This window comes from Cervus canadensis, chromosome 18 (genome assembly GCF_019320065.1).
Source record: "Cervus canadensis isolate Bull #8, Minnesota chromosome 18, ASM1932006v1, whole genome shotgun sequence".
Taxonomy (NCBI): Eukaryota; Metazoa; Chordata; class Mammalia; order Artiodactyla; family Cervidae; genus Cervus; species Cervus canadensis.
In genome coordinates this window covers 6,493,903-6,510,107 of record NC_057403.1, presented here as the reverse complement: position 1 = coordinate 6,510,107, position 16,205 = coordinate 6,493,903, and the positions used below count along the sequence as shown (strand labels likewise).

Genomic DNA, 16,205 nt, shown 5'->3' with positions numbered 1-16,205 from the left:
AAGCATGTTAGTCACTCAGTCATGTCTGATTCTTTCCGACCCCATGGACTGTAGCATGCCAGGCTTCTCTGTCCATGGGATTTTTCAGGCAAGAATACTGGAGTGAGTTGCCATTTCCTTCTCCACGGGAATCTTCCCCACCAGGGGATCGGACCCGGGTCTCCCACACTGCAGGCAGATTCTTCACCATCTGAGTCACCAGGGAAGCCCCCTATCAAGGAAACAGGAAATATTTTTAAAAAGCATGCTCTGATCTAAGAGTTCTGGAGTGGGGCCAATGTGCCGCATTTTTAACAAGCTTATTTTAACTAGTAATGTTGAAAATTCTGACACATGAATGACCGTTCTGAAAAGCAAAGAGGTTGACCAGTAAGGTAAGAATTTATACTTAACATTGAATTTTAAGTGTTTTACAAAATTGACAGGTCTGACAGAATAGTACCCATAGCAGCAATCATCCTTTCAACTATAGTATATACTATATGTCTTTCTAAAAGTTTTTACAGGGTCTTGAATGCATCACATAAATAATATAAAATCAACTACATTGTTGTTCCACCGTTTTGCAAATATTTTAACAAACATTCATTAAATGACAGATCTTGAATTTGCTTCAGTTTATCTGAACTAAAATTTAACTAGTAAAACACAATTACCCATGGACAACACTAAAAAAAGTGTATAGGAGTTTTTCTAGGGTCTTCCCTGGTGGTCTTAGCTCCCAAGTCAGGAGGCTGGGTTCAGTCCCTTGTCAGAGAACTAGATGCCACACCCACAGCTAAAGTTTGCCTGCTGCAACAAAGTCTCCCACATGGCTCCAAGATTCTGTAGGCTACAACCAAGACAAAACTCAGGCAAACATAAATACGTGTATTTTTTAAAAAGAACTTTATATAACTGGGGAGAATACCAAAACAAGAAAAAGAGAAACATTTTCCTGCATACAGACATATATATTAAAATGAGACTATATACTTACAAAGAGTATTAAGGAGAAGCTAACATTCAGAAAACTAAGATGATGGCATCCGGTCCCATCACTTCATGGCAAATAGATGGGGAAAGAGTGGAAACACTGGCTGACTTTTTTTGGGGGGCTCCAAAATCACTGCAGATGGTGACTGCAGCCACGAAATTAAAAGATGCTTACTCCTTGCAAGGAAAGTTATGACCAACCTAGGCAGCATATTAAAAAGCAGAAACATTACTTTGTCCACAAAGGTCCGTCTAGTCAAGGCTATGAATTTTCCAGTAGTCATGTATGGATGTGAGAGTTGGACTATAAAAAAAGCTGAGCAGAGAAGAATTGCTGCTTTTGAAATGTGGTGTTGGAGGACTCTTGAGAGTCCCTTGGACTGCAAGGAGATGCAATCAGTCCATCCTAAAGGAAATCAGTCTGGATGTTCATTGGAAGGAAGGATGTTCAAGCTGAAACTCCAATATTTTGGCCATCTGATGTGAAAAACTGACTCATCTGAAAAGACCCTGATGCTGGGAAAGATTGAAGGCAGGAGGAGAAGGGGACGACAGAGGATGAGATGGTTAGATGGCATCACTGACTCAATGGACATGAGTTTGGGTAAAGTCCAGGAGTTGGTGATGGACAGGGAGACCTGGAGTGCTGCGGTTCATGGGGTCGCAAAGAGTCAGACACTAATGAGCGACTGAAATGAACTGATTCATGTTCAGTTCAGTTCAGTTCAGCAGAGTTCATTCATATTCATGTCAATAAAATCGATATTCATGTCAATAAAATCAGTTCATGTTCAGTTAATCGAGATTCTTTTTAATGGGTTAAAATATATACATCTGCTTGTGGATGATATTCTTTGTATATTTTAAATACACAAGGGTGCAGACATATACAATAGTATGAGATAAATTAGAGCTCTTGGTTCTGAAACTTTAATTTCTTGAAAAACTGGATCATTTTATTGAGCTGTATCTTAGACATTCAACACAGGTGAAAACAGACTAGCACCAATAGGATTCTTGCAAATATTTTTATAAAAAAATGCAAAAATGTGAGTAAGACTTTGTCTGTGATATGAGCGTGGAGTGTACTGGAAACATCACACTTGGGCTTGAGTGATGAAAACTCCCACTCCCAAAACCCAGTATCTATCATCAACACAGTGAGTGTTCATTTTCCGAAGCAAAGAGAAACCAAGAAGATGTGGACTTTCTCCATTAACTGTGAGAGTTTTCACATGTTCCTCATTCCATTTTTCCACAGCCTTGTTTAAAGACAGAGGGAAAGAAAAACGAACTCTATAGCCTGATAATCTCAGAGAAATCACCAGAGCCAGTGGACATCATCTGTCATGGTGTAAATGCACGGCAGATGCACTATCAGAACCTGGGCATTTCGGAAAAAATAAGGAATTTATAACTTGAAGTGACATAAAAAATATCAGTGTTATGCAAAATTCATTTCATATATACTTCCTCTGTTTTGTATCCTAACAATGTTGTCACGCGAGTGTATGTTCCTGGGTTCTTTGTCTCGTCACAACGAAAATTTGGAGTGACGGACATTAAAGCCCCTTGGCGGGTCACAGCTCTCGGAGGACAGACCGTGTTATAGCTCTTAAATAAATCAGTGTTACAGCTCTATTCATTTAGATAATAGCCGGAAAATCCATCTTCGAGTTGTGAGGACAGGTCGATCCAAAGACACGAAGAGAAGATCGCCCCATCGCGCGGGAGAGAGAGAGAGAGAAGAAGGAAGAGGGCTTTGGCTCCTCTTTTTACCTGTTTCTCTGCCCCTGGGTCTGTCTTATGTAAATCGGGCCTAGGCAGGCGCGTTGTTTGTTTTACCTGAGGTTTTCATTCCAGTCCTCGGACCTTCCTTTGTTCTATTTTCGCGGGCTTCCCCTTCCAGGTCTTTTAGCCACTGCCATTTTGGACTCTTTTTCCCTATTCTAACTACCTAACAATGTGTTTAACTACTAAGTCTTAGCATTACAGAGGACAGTATCTCCTAGTTTTCTTTTTATTTCTGAGCATTTTCTGAAAAATTCTGGATCACTGAGTTTATTCAATATATAAGGGCATTTTCTAACTCCTAAAGAGCTGAAATTGCATCCATATGTAAACTCATCATGGCATTTCCCCTAGTTCCCTAAGATCCCAACACCGAACCACATCCCAGTGCGAATCTTGGATACTAGTGCCTCTCACAAAGGGAATATATTCACCAGTTGAAAGTCGCTAATTCATGTTGAGAATTCATCATGCTCCATAGAAAGCCAGGATACAGACAAGACAGACAAGATTCTGGGACTCAAGGAAGAAGTGGTCTAAAGAGCCAGGCTTCACTATGATAAGAAGAAAAGGAAAAAATAGAAGTTGATAACAAACACCCAGGCAGAAAAGTTAGAAGCAGAGAACTAAAGGTGTGCAGGTTCTCAGTCCAGGCATTTCAGGAAGAAAAGCAGACACAGCCCCAGACCCGGGACAGGACACGTACCTGAGAAGCTGCCATTTCCTCCTCTTCTTCCTCCTGCTCTGCGTCTTCTCTGGGGATGTTACGTCGCAAACTCACATCTGCATCTTGAGAAAATACCTTCAAAGGCATCCATGCAGCTGTTTAACCTGCAACTGCTGCAGGGAAAGAGAAGAAGATTTCCTGTTTCCCTGACCCTTTTCTGAGCTCCTTTTCGACTTTCTGTGTTCCCAATCTGTAGTGGGGAATCAAGACTAACCTGATAATGCTACTCACATCCTGGTGCTCTACACTATTTGCAGATCGTCCGGGCTAGTTCTCCGTTTTCGAGTCACAGAGAACACTTCACGAGAGACAGTAGACCCTACTTCTGGATTACCTGACCCACCCTAGGAGGGTTGTGAAAGAAATGTAAGAGGAAGACCCGCATTCAGAGCCCTGAATGGAAACCTCACACCTGAGACCTCAGGAAGGGAGGGTTTAGGGAGGGAACTTCTAGAAGCAAAGAAGGTCAACCTGATTCCCTGGGGAGGGGCTCTTTCTAGGATGGGTGTGGTGGTCCACAGCCTGCCTGTACCCTTGGGGGCTGGGAGGGGAGAGGTGAGTGTTTGGTCAGAATCACCTGGGGGTCTTGGGTTCCTGCCAGGCTCTACTTGCAGAATTCTTCCCAAAGATCTCCCCTGTCCTTAGTTTTTTTTCACCCGCCTCTGCAGCCTGGGGACACAGGTTTTCACAAAATGATTTGCTTTTTGTGACCACCTCTCTGCAGGCGTGGCAGCTCCAACTTCAGAGACCAGGAGCCTGGAAGCATTCCATCCCCGCTTTCTTGGAAAAGAAACCAGGGGCAGCAGGAGGCCTGGCATGTTGCAGTCCAGGGCGACTGAGCGACTGAACTGAACTGAACTGAGCAGGACACGCTAGGTTCACAGTGCGTATGGGCTGAGCCAAATGCCTCTGAAAACGATGCCCTAAATGCTATCTGATGACCAACCAAGGAAGTAATGATCGGTGTTGTCATAAGTTACATCACACATGAATTAACACCTGAGAATGTTGTTGCTCTACTTCCTGTGTGTGTTTTTCTAGGTTTTATGAATCAACTGCTACAGTTCATTCTCTGCTCCATTTAGAGAGCTCTATTTTCCCACATCTTTAAAGTACAATTGAAGAAGGAATTCATAGGGCCTGGAGTCCATCTCAGGCCTGTCTGTGCTGATCGTGCGTGGCCACCTCTCCAGTGGACTCTGAACTCTGTGCTTAGCGCCTGTGGGAATGACAATGGAAGGATAAGACCCCCCTCTGGGCAGGGGAATCTTGAAGAAGAGAAAACAGACACTAATCACCTCTGCCTTTGGACACTATCTATCACAATGTAAGCACAGGCTTATCGGTTATTAACTATTTGGAATGTAACTGCGGGCTTATTGATTATTGACTGTTTGAACACATAACACGTGAATGATGGGGTTACTGTAGTTGTATTTACCCTTCCTTTGTTTATGTAAGTCTCAAGGGAATTGGGGTAGTGGGTTTGGACACGTACACATGGGGTATAAAAGATTTTCATAAATGCTGGACGGGGTCCTTGGCTAAGAGGAGACTCTGCCTTGGGCCCGCCGGTGTAATAAACTGCACTCCACTATCTGCATTGTCCTTCTGAGTGAGTCTGTTTCCCTGAAAGCGTGGCTATAACATTTGGTGCATTGGCCGGGAAACTCCTCACTTTGAGGAGACAGGTCTCATTTGAGGCCACCCCGAGGCTTTGTAGCTTGAATCTCCTAGAGGGGGGAAGGCGCCTCGCCCCTCTGGAAGTATTCAGCCTTTCAAAGCCCGGTTTCTTCGCTTTGGCAGGTAGTGAACGGCAGCAGGGAACTGAGCGCTCAGGTGAGGAGGAGCCCACCCAGCAGGGTGGAAGAGGGGGCCTGATCACCCCCCTGGAGGGACCAGAAGGGAGCCGCATAGGAAACTGGTTTTGGTTGGTGACAATAGCTGCTCGGCACTCAGGCCGACGGCCGTGCCAGGGATGAAGAGAGGGACTTAGGGTTTAAGAAGGCCAGTCAGGAGGTGTGTCCACGCCGCCCTAGGGAACGTGCCGAGCTGTCGCCACAGGTTTTTCTTTTTCTTTTTTTTTTTTTTAAATATATATTTATTTATTTATTTGACTGCATGAGGTCTTAGTTACAGCACATGGGATCTTGTTCCCTGACCAGGGTTTGAACCCGGGCCCCCTGCATTGGAAGCACAGAGTCTTAGCCACTGAACCACCAGGGAAGTCCCAGGTTTTTCTTTTTTTTACAAAGAGGATATTGATTTCTGCATGCTCGTATTCTGCCCTCCCCCAGGAGGTACCCATCTGCTGTGTGACCCATCATCTCCCCTGCCAGTGGAGACAGGTAAATTGGCTTCTCAGGAAGGCCCTGGGACGTGGGAATCCAGAGGTAAGAAAATGGGAGGAAGGCCACTGTATTGGAGAATATGATTAAGAATTTTAAGAAAGGATTCGATGGAGACTATGGGAAGAAAATGACACCCGGCCGGCTGCGTACCCTTTGTGAAGTCGAATGGCCTTCAGTGGGAGTTGGCTGGCCACCAGAGGGAACTATGGACTTAAATCTCATAAAGGCAGTCTATGCTATAGTTACGGGAAAGCCCGGACACCCTGATCAGTTCCCGTACATAGACTCTTGGCTGGGAATAGCCGAAGACCCCCCCAAATGGGCCCGTTTTTATGCTCATGGCGGGGAAGGAAAAATCTTGATGGCTCAAAAGATAACCAAAGATGAGAAGGAAATTTTACAGGACCCTGAAGGAGATGAGCTTCCCCGACCGCCGTATTGGATGATGGTTCCGCCAGCTAGTAACACCGTGGCCACCGGAGGAAGCAGCCAGGGACCGGTAAGCCTCCCGGACTCCTCAGGGGTCCCGACAGCTCCACAGGTTGTAGAGCCACCCTCCCAGCAGGCTCCAACCTCAACTGGAGGGGCAATGAGCCCACCGGACTCTACCACCCCGGATGCTGCTCCTACTTTCCCTAAACTCTACCCTCCACTCCCGGTAAGTACTCCCGGACGACGGGGAGGAACCACTGGAATTAAACAAAGGCTCCGCTCTGCAAAAGAGCCAGAGGAAAAAATACCCTTGCAGATGCCCTTCAGAGAAGTTCAGCAATCGCCAGTGATAGGGGAGGATGGTAATTATCACCAAGCTCCTGTAACCTATTACTATCAGCCCTTTTCATCAACTGATATACTGAACTGGCAAAAACACACCCCCTCTTACTCGTTGGAACCCAAGCGTATGACTAGACTAATGGAGACTATTTTCCGCACTCATCTACCAACCTGGGACGATATAATGCAATTACTATCATCCCTCTTCAGTACAGAAGAGAGATACAGGATCAACGCTGAGGCAAGGAAATGGTTACAGGAGATGGTCCCTGAGGGCACTGCTAACCCAGAGAGGTGGATAGAACAAGCCTTCCCCACTGACAGACCTAACTGGGACTATAATACAGAGGAGGGAAAAATCCAATTAGAAAGATACGGGACAGCGATTATACAAGGGCTTAGAAGGGGAGCCCGGAGGCCGATGGACATGTCTAAACCGGCCGGAATAGTTCAGAAGGGAAACGAGTCACCCTCCAAATTTTACGAGAGGCTTTGTGAGGCCTACAGACTCTATACACCCATAGATCCAGAAGCTACGGGCTCCCAGATTGTTATAAATTCGTCATTCATCTCGCAAGCATTTCCTGACATAAAACGAAAGCTTCAAAAGACCGAGGGAGTTCTATCCATGTCTAGCTCTCAGTTGATTGAGATAGCAGACAAGGTGTTCCTGAATAGGGACACGGAAATAGAAAAGAAATACGAGAAGAGGTATAAAGACGAGCAGAGGAGAACAGATGAGAGGTTTGCAATGTTGGCTGCTACGCTTGGAAAGTCTTCCGGAGACTTTTCCACCACCAGAGCAAAGAAGACCCCCCTAGCTTCGAGGTCAGGACAGCCCTCCAACCGGTCCCAACGGAGGCCACGGGCTCCATTACAGCCAAATCAATGTGCCCGATGCCGCGGGTTTGGTCATTGGAAGAATGAGTGCCCAGAAGGAAGAAGGGAAAATAAATCCCTCCCAGTTGCAGAACTCACTAACATAGAGACTGAATAGGGACGCCGGGGCTCAAAGACATCAGGTCCCTGAGAGCCCATGGTAACTTTAAAAATTGGGGACCAAGACATTGACTTTATGGTGGACACCGGGGCAGAATTGTCTGTGGTAACTAAACCAGAGGCGCCACTGTCTAAAAGGACTGCTGCTGTAACTGGGGTTTCGGGAGAAGAAATGGTTAAGTCGTTTTGCCAGCCCAGAAAATGTCAGATGGGAGGTCATCAAGTGACTCATGAGTTCCTCTATATCCCTGAGTGCCCAGTACCCCTGCTGGGGAGAGACTTACTCTCCAAACTGGGAGCACAAGTGACTTTCTCTCCTGAAGAGAGGTCCACTTTTCGGGTGGGCACAACAACCTACTTACTCTCCCTCTCTGTGCCCCCTCAAGACGAATGGAGGCTACATGAGCCTCCTGGAGATAAACAAGACCAGGCAACAGAGTTGGAGAGAAGGCTGACTCAGCTGTTCCCTGAGGTCTGGGCCGAAGATAACCCCCCTGGGCTAGCTAGACACCAAGCCCCTGTAATAATAGAACTCAAACCTGGTGCAACCCCAGTGAGAAAGTGTCAATACCCAATACCCATAGAAGCCCGAACTGAGATTCTGCCTCACATCAACAGGCTAAAACAGGCAGGCATCCTGGTGGAATGTCAATCAGCCTGGAACACACCAATCTTGCTGGTAAAAAAGGAAGGAGGACAAGACTATAGGCCTGTGCAGGATCTAGATTGGTCAATCAGGCCGCTGTAACTCTGCACCCGACCGTCCCAAACCCCTATACCTTACTTAGTCTCCTCCCACCTAAGACAAGGATCTATACTTGTTTGGACCTCAAAGATGCCTTTTTCTGTATACGCCTAGCACCTGCATCACAACCCATCTTTGCCTTTGAATGGGAGGACCCCATCGGAGGCAATAAGCAGCAGCTCACCTGGACTCGCCTCCCGCAAGGATTCAAAAACGCGCCAGCCATCTTTGGAGAAGCTTGGCCTCGGACCTGGAACCTTTCCAGCCTGAAAGGTATGGATGTTGGCTCCTGCAATATGTGGACGACCTGTTGCTGGCCGCTGAGACCTGGGAAGAATGCTGGGAAGGGACCCGAGCGCTCCTCCAATTGCTGGCAGAAGCGGGATACCGAGTGTCCAGGAAAAAGGCACAAATCTGCAAGGAGGAGGTAAGGTATTTGGGGTTTGTCTTAAGGGAAGGCACAAGGTTGCTGGACCAATCTAGAAAGGAAGTAATTCTGAGGCTCCCCACGCCTAAGACTCGGCGGCAAGTCAGGGAGTTCCTAGGGGCCACTGGATTCTGCAGGATTTGGATTCCAAGGTACTCTCAAATAGCCCAGCCCTTATTTGAGCTCCTGACAGGGCCTGAAGAAAATCCTGTAAACTGGACTGAAAAACAGCAGGAAGCCTTTGAGGAGCTGAGGCTAGCAACCACCTCCGCCCCCGCCTTGGGATTGCCAGACCTCACCAAACCATTCACCTTGTATGTGACTGAGAAAGATAAAACAGCCATGGGGGTTTTGACTCAAACCTTGGGAACGTGGGACAGGCCAATAGCTTATCTTTCAAAGCGACTTGATCATGTTGCCACCGGTTGGCCTGGCTGTCTGCGGGCAGTGGCCGCAGTCGCCTTACTGGTACGTGAGGCCACAAAGCTGACTTTTGGCCAGGACGTGATCGTAAAGGTCCCACATGAAGTCAACACCCCTTCGAGGAGACCCCCACAAATGGCTGTCAAATTCCCGGATTATTCAATACCAGGGACTGCTATGTGAAAACCCCAACCTCCGTATTGAACCTTGCCAGGGTTTAAACCCGGCAACGCTCCTCCCAGTGGGAGAAGGAGGACCCACTCACGATTGCAAGGAAGTCTTAGACGAGGTCTATGCTAGCCGTCCAGACCTCTGAGACAGGCCAATTTCAAATCCTGACTGGACTCTGTATACTGATGGCACCAGCCTGGTAAAGCCAGGACAGCGACTGTCAGGCTATGCTGTAGTTACAGAGAGGACTGTTATAGAGGCCGGCCCCTTGCACAACACTGGTCAGCCCAACGAGCAGAGTCATGGGCCTTAGTCCGGGCACTGCAGCTGTCAAAGGGCAAGAGAGTGAACGTCTACCCTGACCCCCGGTATGCTTTCGCTACACTCCACGTACATGGGGCGCTATACCGGGAGAGAGGCCTTCTAACGGCCAATGGAAAGGACATTAAGAATAAGGAAGAGATCCTGATTCTGTTAGACGCTGTCTGGAGCCCCACGGAGGTAGCAGTCATGCACTGCCGTGGGCACCAGAAGGAAGACACCCCACAGGCTCGAGGAAATAGGCTGGCTGATGAGACCGCCCGGCGAGCAGCCGAGGACAGGAAAGAATCCGGGGAAATCCCCATGAGGACATTTGTCCTAGCTGAGCTACCCGAGCTGGCCCTAGACTCCCCGACATACACCAAGGCTCAAAACCAGCTAGCTGAAGCGGAGGGAGCCACCAAAACAGAGAAAGGATGGTGGGAACTGCCAGGTGATAAGCTACTACTGCCTGAAAGGATGGCCCCCTCTCTGGTGAGCCAAGCTCATCGTATGACTCACCTAGGACATGACAAACTGGAGGACTTGATCCGAAGGTATTTTCTGGTTCCTCGCCTCTCCTCTCTATGTAGAATGGAATCCCAAAATTGTAACGCCTGCTCTCAGATTAACGCTGCTCCAGGGTGCAGACCAAAACCCCCAGGCATCCAATTAAAAGGTACCCTTCCTTTTGAACATCTGGAAGTGGCCTTCGCTGAGATGAAGCCATATCGTCATTTTCATTACCTGTTGGTCTTGGTATGTACATTCTCGGGATGGGTGGAGGCCTTCCCCACCCGAACTGAAAGAGCATCAGAAGTGGCTCGGAGCCTGCTTAGGGAGATAGTTCCTCAATTTGGATTCCCCACCAGCATAGGATCAGATAATGGGCCAGCCTTCATATCGGATCTGATACAAGTAAGTAAAGCCATGAATGTAAAATGGAAGTTACACACTGCCTACCGGCCTCAGAGCTCCGGAATGGTAGAACGAACTAACTGGACACTAAAGGAGACATTTTCTAAGTGGATTATAGAGACTGACTGTTCCTGGGTGGATTTACTTCCCATGGCCTTGCTCAAACTCAGGATGACCCCACAGTCCCATGGCTACTCTCCCTATGAAATTGTGTATGGGAGGCCTCCTCCCATAATAAGACAGGTAACAACTGATATACTTCAGGTAGGAGGAGATGGGATATCACAGCAGATGGAACAACTAGGTAAGGTAATTAATCAAGTAACTAAGTTTGTGCAAGAAAGAATACCGTTCCCCTTGGGGGAGCAAATGCATGAGTTTATACCAGGGGACCAGGTATGGGTGAAAGACTGGAAACATGACTCCCTAGCCCCCCGGTGGAAAGGTCCTTATACTGTTGTTTTAACCACTCCTACCGCAGTTAAAGTTGCAGGCATTGCCCCTTGGATCCATCACACCAGAGCGAAGAAGGCATACAACACTGACCCGGAAGACGCTGAGTGGACCACCCAGAAGGACCCCACCGACCCACGGCGAACCAAGATCATTCTGAAGAGGAAGAAGAGAACGAGATCCCGGACGAGCCCTCTACAGGATGGAGCTGGGTAAACGACTCCTGCTGCTCGGCCTCATCAACGCAATTCTGAACCTGACCAGTGTTCCTGCACAGGACAACGTCTTCATCTCGTGGGCACATTCTTATGCGAACTTCCACAACTCCTCCAACTGTTGGGTATGTGGGGCCATGCCCCTGTCAGTAATGGACAGACTCCCCTGGTGGGTATCGCCACTCCGTTATGGGGACTTTATACCACTGTGTTCCTTCTTAGAGCAACAGAAAGGAACTTTTCTCTCTCTCACCAATCATAACCTTTCTTTGCTCTCCTGGTGTAAAAAGAAGCCATCAATGGGCCACGGACATAGGGTTACATTTAACATGAACACCAGCCTTATGGAAGTAACAAAGGCTTATACCTCATATATGAAAAATAAAAAGGAGAAGGGTTCTCTTACAAAAGGGGGACAGGCCTCCCGGTACCTTGAGCAATACTACCAGGCCTGGGATGAATATTTCTGGATGACTCCTGAGAAAGGACAGTTGATTACCCCTGCTACTATTTGCTGGGAACAAAAAGAACAGAAAGTTGGATTTGGAGACCACCCCCTAGACCCAAAAGAATTAAAATATATGGGTTATTTGCCCCCTGAATAATGTAAACAAGTCTTGGAAGTTACCTATCACCCCAATCAGTCTGTTCAGTGGCCCGGTTCCGACTGGAAAGATAATCCTGGAATCCGCTGGGTAGCCCCCAATGGGACCCAGTGGCTCTGTGGGCTTAACTTATGGCCATGGTTACCAGTTGGCTGGGTGGGGCGTTGCACATTAGGATTTGCTTTCGCCCATGGCAGTATTAAGCCTAGCCTACACCAGCCTCCAGTAAACCTGCCTTATCTGCATGCAAGATGGACACGATCTGTGTTCCAATGGTATGACTATCTTGCTGCCTTGTTTGTACCCTCTGTAGGGACAACGGATATCATGGTTAAGGTAGAGGCCTTAACTAATTTCACTAAACAGGCCCTCTTAGACAGTACAAAAGCCATTCAAGCTTTGAACAAAGAACAAATTCAGATGAGGAAGGCAGTAATTCAAAATAGGATGGCATTAGACATACTCACAGCAGCCCAAGGAGGGACTTGCCCTGTAATTAAAGTCGAATGATGTGTGTACATCCCTGACCTGTCTGGAAATGTATCTACTGCCTTGAAGGATATGCAAAATCAAGAGAAAGCCATGTCTAATGAAAATATTCCCTTTTGGACTTCAGTTCTGTCCTGGGTAAAGGGAGACTGGTGGAAAACCATTGTGACTGTTGTTATAGTACTCTTCATCATACTGCTCTGTGGGCCCTGCTTCCTACAATGCCTTGTGAATTTTGTAACCCAGAGGTTGATAGCATTCTCTCATGTGGGTGACAGGAGGGCTAAGGTACAATATGTCTCAATAAATGATGCTCGTTATGGAAACTAAGAGCATCAAGAGGGGGCAATGAAGGAATTCATAGGGCCTGGACTCCATCTCAGGCCTGTCTGTGATGATCGTGCGTGGCCACCTCTCCAGTGGACTCTGAACTCTGTGCTTAGCGCCTGTGGGAATGATAATGGAAGGATAAGACCCCTCAGACAGGGGAATCTTGAAGATCACATCCAGGCTACTCATTGGCCTAAGAGGAAGCATACCGTAATCACCCCTGTCTCCGGACAGGTCATAAACTTTTTTCGTATCTATCAGGATGTAATCACAGGCTTATCGATTATTAACTGGTTGAATGTAACTGCGGGTTATTGACTATTGACTGTTTGGACACTTACACACGGGGTAGGTGGGGTTTGACACGTACACAAGGGTAGGTGGTGGGTTTGGACACGTACGCATGGGGTATAAAAGATTTTCACAAATGCTGGACGGGGTCCTTGGCTAAGAGGAGACTCTGCCTTGGGCCCGCCGCCGTAATAAACTGCACTCCACTATCTGAATTGTCCTTCTGAGTGAGTCTGTTTCCCGGAAAGTGTGGCTATAACACTACCATATAATTTCCAGTCCACTGGAAACTACACATATGACCTTAGAAATATCATACTGAAATTCTTTCTTCACTGCATAAGACACCTCACTAAAATGAGAAAATGCAAATCTGAATTTTATGTTAAAGGTTCTCTTTTTTTATATGAACTAACATTAAATGTGTTAAGTAAATTTGTCCCCATTCATTAATGCTAAAATGCTTTAATATGTTTATTTAACTCACAGAGTTTTTAAACAAATTATTGACGTGGGAGTTTAGAACATTTCCCACAGTGCTTTTTTCTGATTGTTCTTCACTATTAAGCTTATAGATTATATAGAGAAATCTTTAAGAAGAAATTTTTCTGTTCCAAAAATGCTATTTTACAGTGTTATGTTAGTTTTGCTATACAGAAAGAATAAGTGATACATATACACATTTCCCTTCTTGATTAGATTTTCATCCCATCGAGGTCACCACAGAGCATTGAGTAGAGTTCCCTGTGTTCTCACCATATTTTTCAAGTCTCACTTCTCATTTGATTTGTTAAGAACTCTTACCTTATTAAATCTATCTTGTTTGTTATGAAATATCCCAGGATTTTATCGTTTATGCCATCTATTTCTGATTAGTTCTAGGTCAATAGCATTTACTATTTTAGACTCTATTAGAACATGCTCAGATGACAACATGAGTGGTAAGTGGGTTAAATAATTAGTAGGCATTAGCATTTGTGAAAACGTTTTGTTCGTAAATTTGATTACTTAAAGCAAAAAATAAACATTACACTGCTCAACTGCTCCTCGCTTTGTTGTTCCTCTAGGTTTCTATCTTGACTTCTCCTCTGCACCATACTCCTTTGTCATCTCATCTTGTCCAATGTTCTGTGTTTGTGGTCTCTCTTCTGCAGGCTGCAGATCCTAGTTCCTTTTGCTCTGGTGTCTGCTCCCTGGTGGGTGAGGCGGTCCAGAGACTTCTGCCCTTATGCCCTTGAGAGGGGGTTGATTGTTACTACTGTGACCAGAGCCTGCCCGGATCTTGAAGTCCGCTTCACCTTTCCTCTGTGGCTGTCACTGTCTGTGGTGTCACTCCTGATTGGTGGAGCAGAGGCCCCAGATCTGAAATGAGCTCTGCTCTGATCTGTGGTGCTTCTGATCTAGTGGGACTGGAGCACACCCACTGGGAGGGAAGCCACTGAGTGTTGCTCCTCTGGGGATGTTCTCCTCGGTGAGTGTTCTGTGTGTCATCTTTCATGTGCTGTGCGAGCTTGCCTGTCACCCTGTGTTGGCATTGATCTTGGCCTCACCTGAACAATGGGTATGCTGGCACTTGACCCTGGTGTCTCTCAGATGTTGTTTTCACCAGGTCACCAGCAGAGATCCACTGTAGTCATATCCCAGGTGTACATTCATTGTGGAGCTGGACTCGCTGTGGTGCTATGGGGGCAATGGACACTGTGACCTGGCCCAAATGTCTCATGTGCATGCCTACAAAGTCTACAGTTGCTAAAGCCAGACTGGTCTTGACTGCCAGAGACTCATTTCCATCCAGATGTTCTCTTGGGGCTGAGTTTACCAAGCCAGTTGTGGGGTGGAACACCATGGTTTGTACAGATGCAAGGAGAGGTCTCAGCTTTTCTTGCCTAATGGTAGGGCCTTGGCGCTCAGCTGTGGTTTCAGCACCACCTGTGCATTGGGACCACCCACAGGCGTGTGCTCTGAAGGTGCCCCTGGGGCCCATGAGTCTACCCTGGTGGGGAGGCAGCTGGGGAGGAGGAAGCAGCTGTGGGGGTCGTGAGATCACCACCTAGGTGGGAGCCATTCCTAGTGCCTGGAGAGGCAGGGACAGGCACAGGGGCAGAGAGGCTGCAAGGAGGTTCTTCCCCACCCCGGGCATGACCCAACAGCGCCGCTCTGCTTCTCTGGTGGTTCAGGCTTCCTCCACAAGCATTCCATTTGCAGAGCTCTTCCCTCCCTCCCGTCCACTCAGGATGTCTCCTTATGGCCAACCGTAGTCCTCTACCTGGGTCTGCTCTCCAAACCCCACGTTCCAGCACCCAGCCCTTGTCTGCAGCGGAGGATACCCTCTCAGGCTGGGTGGGCAGGGCAGGGGTCAGTACCCTGCGTACAGGTCTCACTCTGTCCTGCACACTCGTTGCCGAGTTCTCTTCCCACAGAGAAGGAGGCTCCCCTTCTGTCCGAACTGAGCTCCCCCCAGTGAGGGGCTTCCCTGGATGTGGAGACCTCTCCTCTCTTCAGATCCCCCCAGAGATTTGCAGGTCCCATCCGGCTTCTTTTCCTCTTCCCTTTCCTCCTTCACTCTCTTGTCCTACCGGGCTCAGCAGGACTCTTTCTTGTACTTTCAGGTGTCCAAGTTCCTCTGCCCGTGTTCCTCAGGGCTCTGTGAGAATTTTTCCACTTCAAAATGTATTCTTGATGCTTTTGTAGAGAGAGATGAACTCCATGTCTTCCGAATCCTCTGCCATCTTGACTCCTTCTATCTCAGTTTTAGGGTTAATCTAGCCAAGTGTATGCCAATTTTATGTAAATTGTAAACTATATTCCCCAAGAATAGTAAGTAGAATAACTTATCATTTGGTATCTTTCAGCTGTGTCTTCTTCTTCTTCTTTTTTTTTTTTTTAATCAGCTGTGTCTTCTCACAACACCCAAGGTTTGAAGACCCAAAAGCCAGGCTTAGAAGATTTACTCCCAACAGCAACGCTAGGAATCTATGAAAGATTTCACCTTGCAAGTTTACATTTAACCAAGGACTGGGAATCTATGAGGGCATATAAAGAGCGGAGAGCATGTTATGATGGACACAACCAAGTTGGTACAGTTTCCCATAAAGTAAACATTACCGCCAAAAGAAATCAAGGATGTGAGTCAAATAAGGAAAAAAAATTTCAGATGACCAATTTCAGTCATCAACATCTGCAGTTAAGTGTATATTTGTCAGCAATGACCCACATCATCT

General features: G+C 47.0%; 1 protein-coding gene and 1 non-coding gene across 2 annotated transcripts in view; both read right to left on the bottom strand.

The window, feature by feature from the left end:
* The window catches only part of LOC122421202 (zinc finger protein 91-like), a 158,364-nt gene that overhangs the window by 7,085 nt on the left and 135,074 nt on the right, over window positions 1–16,205 (bottom strand). The gene's annotated exons all lie outside the window — the stretch shown is intronic.
* Window positions 5,647–5,719, bottom strand: TRNAG-UCC. The gene has a single exon. It is a non-coding gene; the product is annotated as a tRNA-Gly (tRNA).